We start from the raw sequence: 6,000 nt of genomic DNA on the forward strand, positions 1-6,000 counted from the left end.
AGGGGGTATATAGGGTAATAGGAGGAGATATAGGGAGCGGTTATATGGGGCAACAGGAGGAGTTATAGGGAGAGGTTATATGGTGCAATAGGAGGAGTTATAGGGAGCGGTTATATGGGGTAATAGGTGGAGTTAAAGGGAGCGGCTATATGGGGTAATAGGAGGAGTTATAGATTATAGAGAAGCAGTAGGGGAGCAATACACACAAGGGGTACATATTGTGTTAACCGTGTGTAGCCCCCTTACCCCTGTGTCTAGGGTGACTACGTGTGGTGTGCTGTTACCTGTAGGGTCAAAGGAGGCCTGATCCTCCACTGCAGGGAGCCTGGGGTGTACCTGGTTCATTTGGTGACAGCGCCTCCACCTGTGAGGGATCCTAACAATGTTGGATAACCCCATCACAGGACCCAATACAAGGAATGCACACACGGGTATTGATAACAGGTTTTACTAACCTCATATATGATTATTCATGTATTCAACTTAGGCCTCGCACGGCCGTTACCCCACAGTGCTCCCAACCACCTTGTCAACACCCTGGTGGGGTTTACCCCAAAGTACTGAGGTGACCTTGGGCAACTAACCCCCAGTGTCCACATCAGCCAACCCACCTAATGTGTGTGACAGCGCTGCCCACAGTAACTGTTATAGTTGGTACACTTGTAGATGGTATAATACCTGCCGGGTGCTCCAACACCCGGTAGCGCCGACTGAAGCCAGGGGTCCGTCCAGTCCCAAGCCATCGCCATCAGCGATGGCGTTCACCTCCACATGGGGTGGTATCCAGCTGGAGAGTCCCACCGTAATAGTCTCAATATGCGATGGTGGTCTGGTCCCAGACCACAGGACGCAACTGCTGCGCGGCGTCCTGCTGTGTCCCTGACACAGATCAGCTAATGGGGCAGTGTCCCTGTCTAAGGGGGCCTGTCCCTGTAGCAGCCACAATCTTACAGGGAAGTCGGGGCCATCATGGGGCCTATCGGGGGGTCTCTGGCCTAGTGCAGGGGCCACAGACACCCTGCACATACACCCTCACCCTACCGCGTCCCAGCTCCGACTGATTCGTGGTGAAGGCGTGCCAAATGTATCAATGTTGTGCAGGGGGGAAGGCTGCAGCCCTATTGGCTGTGCTGTCTCACATGCCCGGCAGCCCCTTTGCATTTTGGGGGCTGTAGTCCCCGCTGAGCCCTGTCTCTATGAAGGCCACCGCTGCTCTATTGCCACTGCGCATGCGTGCGTCTGTAATGGCCGCTGCAGTTACCGGCACCTCCCTAAATGAAGTAATGGGAGGAGTTATAGGGAGCGGTTATATGGGGTAATAGGAGGAGTTATAGGGAGAGGTTATATGGGTTTGTAGGAAGAGTTATAGGGAGAGGTTATATGTGGCAAAAAAAGGAGTTATAGGGAGCGGTTATATGGGGTAATAGGAGGAGTTATAGGGAGCAGTTATATGGGGTAATGGGAGGAGTTATAGGGAGCGGTTATATGGTGTAATAGTAAAAGTTATAGGGAGTGGATATATGGGTAAAAGGAGGAGTTATAGGGAGCGTTTATATGGGGTAATAGTAAAAGTTATAGGGAGTGGATATATGGGTAAAAGGAGGAGTTATAGGGAGCGGTTATATGGTGTAATAGTAAAAGTTATAGGGAGTGGATATATGGGTAAAAGGAGGAGTTATAGGGAGCATTTATATGGGGTAATAGGAGGAGTTATAGGGAGTAGTTATATGGGGTAATAGGAGGAGTTATAGGGAGCATTTATATGGGGTAATAGGAGGAGTTATAGGGAGTAGTTATATGGGGTAATAGGAGGAGTTATAGGGAGTAGTTATATGGGGTAATAGGAGGAGTTATAATGAGTAGTTATATAGAACAATCGGATGAGTCAGTGTCACGGGAGACCAGTCATTTACACCTTTATACCGGGATCATATCACTGAGCAAAACTAAGAAATAAAACAAATTGTGATTTATTCCATAGAAACAGACGCACACACGGTTCTGGCCTCCTGACTTTCAAGAGCCCCCATCGGACACTACCCACACATACTGTGAACACCATCCTTTTCGACCGTGATGCTATAGTCCCCTTCCTGAGGTTTCTGGGTCCCCAGGTTCCCAAAACACTCCCTCCTAGTGCCCTCCATCAGGATGGCATGAGCTAGCACACACTGGGGAGTAGCACAGGCTGCAGTTCCACTGGCGGGGAAGTTGGTCCCTCGCTGGACAATAGTCCCCTTGGCACTACACCGGCTCCACCCCCTCCTACATAACAGGAGCGTACCTGCTTTCTCTTACTGTAAAAGTCTGTCCTGATAGGAGATCTCAGCAGCGCCTCCAAATGTAACAGGTGTTCCCCCACCCTCTGGGAGATTTCACTGTTACCTGGTGTTGTTGTGCTGCTCACCTGCTAGACTTACAGGATACTGAGTGTCTGTCATGGGAGACCAGGCAATTACACCTTTATACCGGGATCATATCACTGAGCAAAACCAAGGAGTAAAACAAATTGGCATTTATTCCATACAAACAGACGTACACACAGTGAATTACAATTTACAAAAGAAAACACTTACTGGGGGATCTGGGCTAAAAACTAACCTTTCCTAACTCAGATAGTCCTTAAAACAAAGTCTTTAGGTTACAGGGATGTACCCGCAAAAGTCCTGGAACTCAATTCGGCATGAGTTACCAGACGCCACTGCTGTATCTGCTCCGGAGCTGCCAAAATCCCTTGCCCGGGAGATAGTACCAAACATCCTGGAACACTTTTTGGCGCGTAGTTCCAGCCGCGACCGCTACGTTCTATTCTGAGAACTTGTCCCCGGAAAGTGGGACTTTGAAAATGTCTGAAGCCGGCTCGCGTCTATTTCTCACAGAGCATCTTTTGGTCAGTTCAAATTTGCCGCTGCTGCCTTGGCGCTTAGAATCTGCGGTCTGGATTGGCTGCTGGCTTTCTTATAGTATTTCAGATTCATTCATGAAATATTACAACCAATCCGAGCCTGGGAACTTTATAAGCAGCCAATCACAGGGCTGTCAGTCTTCCAAAGCCAGGCAAGCGGATCTTCTGTATGCAATGAGCGCGTGCGCGAGCTGTGGCTTAGTTGGTGAAAGCACCTGTCTTGTAAACACAAGATCCGGAGTCCAAATCCCAGCAGCACCTGCCAGATTCTCTTATAGGTCCAAAAGCAAAGTATTAATGTTGCTGGCCTTTGAAATGGAAATAAGTGTTTGTGACCCAGTGCCAGCGCATGTGACCCAGTGCCAGCGCATGTGACCCAGTGCCAGCGCATGTGACCCAGTGCCAGCGCATGTGACCCGGTGCCAGCGCATGTGACCCAGTGCCAGCGCATGTGACCCAGTGCCAGCGCATGTGACCCGGTGCCAGCGATGGGACCCAGTGCCAGCGCATGTGACCCAGTGCCAGCGCATGTGGCCCAGTGCCAGCGCATGTGACCCAGTGCCAGCGCATGTGACCCAGTGCCAGCGCATGTGACCCAGTGCCAGCGCATGTGACCCAGTGCCAGCGCATGTGACCCAGTGCCAGCGCATGTGACCCAGTGCCAGCGCATGTGACCCAGTGCCAGCGCATGTGACCCAGTGCCAGCGCATGTGACCCAGTGCCAGCGCATGTGACCCAGTGCCAGCGCATGTGACCCAGTGCCAGCGCATGTGACCCAGTGCCAGCGCATGTGACCCAGTGCCAGCGCATGTGACCCAGTGCCAGCGCATGTGACCCAGTGCCAGCGCATGTGACCCAGTGCTAGCGCATGTGACCCAGTGCCAGCGCATGTGACCCAGTGCCAGCGATGGGACCCAGTGCCAGCGCATGTGACCCAGTGCCAGCGCATGTGACCCAGTGCCAGCGCATGTGACCCAGTGCCAGCGCATGTGACCCAGTGCCAGCGCATGTGACCCAGTGCCAGCGCATGTGACCCAGTGCCAGCGCATGTGACCCAGTGCCAGCGCATGTGACCCAGTGCCAGCGCATGTGACCCAGTGCCAGCGCATGTGGCCCAGTGCCAGCGCATGTGGCCCAGTGCCAGCGATGGGACCCAGTGCCAGCGCATGTGACCCAGTGCCAGCGCATGTGGCCCAGTGCCAGCGCATGTGACCCAGTGCCAGCGATGGGACCCAGTGCCAGCGCATGTGACCCAGTGCCAGCGCATGTGACCCAGTGCCAGCGCATGTGACCCAGTGCCAGCGCATGTGACCCAGTGCCAGCGCATGTGACCCAGTGCCAGCGCATGTGGCCCAGTGCCAGCGCATGTGACCCAGTGCCAGCGCATGTGACCCAGTGCCAGCGATGTGACCCAGTGCCAGCGCATGTGACCCAGTGCCAGCGCATGTGACCCAGTGCCAGCGCATGTGGCCCAGTGCCAGCGCATGTGACCCAGTGCCAGCGCATGTGACCCAGTGCCAGCGATGGGACCCAGTGCCAGCGCATGTGACCCAGTGCCAGCGCATGTGACCCAGTGCCAGCGCATGTGACCCAGTGCCAGCGCATGTGACCCAGTGCCAGCGCATGTGACCCAGTGCCAGCGCATGTGACCCAGTGCCAGCGCATGTGACACAGTGCCAGCGCATGTGACCCAGTGCCAGCGCATGTGACCCAGTGCCAGCGCATGTGACCCAGTGCCAGCGATGGGACCCAGTGCCAGCGCATGTGACCCAGTGCCAGCGCATGTGACCCAGTGCCAGCGATGTGACCCGGTGCCAGCGCATGTGACCCGGTGCCAGCGCATGTGACCCAGTGCCAGCGCATGTGACCCAGTGCCAGCGATGGGACCCAGTGCCAGCGCATGTGACCCAGTGCCAGCGCATGTGACCCAGTGCCAGCGATGGGACCCAGTGCCAGCGCATGTGACCCAGTGCCAGCGCATGTGACCCAGTGCCAGCGATGGGACCCAGTGCCAGCGCATGTGACCCAGTGCCAGCGCATGTGACCCAGTGCCAGCGATGGGACCCAGTGCCAGCGCATGTGACCCAGTGCCAGCGCATGTGACCCAGTGCCAGCGCATGTGACCCAGTGCCAGCGCATGTGACCCAGTGCCAGCGCATGTGACCCAGTGCCAGCGCATGTGACCCAGTGCCAGCGCATGTGACCCGGTGCCAGCGCATGTGACCCAGTGCCAGCGCATGTGACCCAGTGCCAGCGCATGTGACCCAGTGCCAGCGCATGTGACCCAGTGCCAGCGCATGTGGCCCAGTGCCAGCGCATGTGACCCAGTGCCAGCGCATGTGACCCAGTGCCAGCGATGGGACCCAGTGCCAGCGCATGTGACCCAGTGCCAGCGCATGTGACCCAGTGCCAGCGCATGTGACCCAGTGCCAGCGCATGTGACCCAGTGCCAGCGATGGGACCCAGTGCCAGCGCATGTGACCCAGTGCCAGCGCATGTGACCCAGTGCCAGCGCATGTGACCCAGTGCCAGCGCATGTGACCCAGTGCCAGCGCATGTGGCCCAGTGCCAGCGCATGTGACCCAGTGCCAGCGCATGTGACCCAGTGCCAGCGATGGGACCCAGTGCCAGCGCATGTGACCCAGTGCCAGCGCATGTGGCCCAGTGCCAGCGATGGGACCCAGTGCCAGCGCATGTGACCCAGTGCCAGCGCATGTGACCCAGTGCCAGCGATGTGACCCAGTGCCAGCGCATGTGACCCAGTGCCAGCGCATGTGACCCAGTGCCAGCGCATGTGACCCAGTGCCAGCGCATGTGACCCGGTGCCAGCGATGGGACCCAGTGCCAGCGCATGTGACCCAGTGCCAGCGCATGTGGCCCAGTGCCAGCGCATGTGACCCAGTGCCAGCGCATGTGACCCGGTGCCAGCGATGGGACCCAGTGCCAGCGCATGTGACCCAGTGCCAGCGCATGTGACCCGGTGCCAGCGCATGTGACCCGGTGCCAGCGATGGGACCTAGTGCCAGCGCATGTGACCCAGTGCCAGCGCATGTGACACAGTGCCAGCGCATGTGACCCAGTGCCAGCGCATGTGA

Source organism: Ascaphus truei, chromosome 5, assembly GCF_040206685.1.
Source record: "Ascaphus truei isolate aAscTru1 chromosome 5, aAscTru1.hap1, whole genome shotgun sequence".
In the NCBI taxonomy this organism is placed as follows: Eukaryota; Metazoa; Chordata; class Amphibia; order Anura; family Ascaphidae; genus Ascaphus; species Ascaphus truei.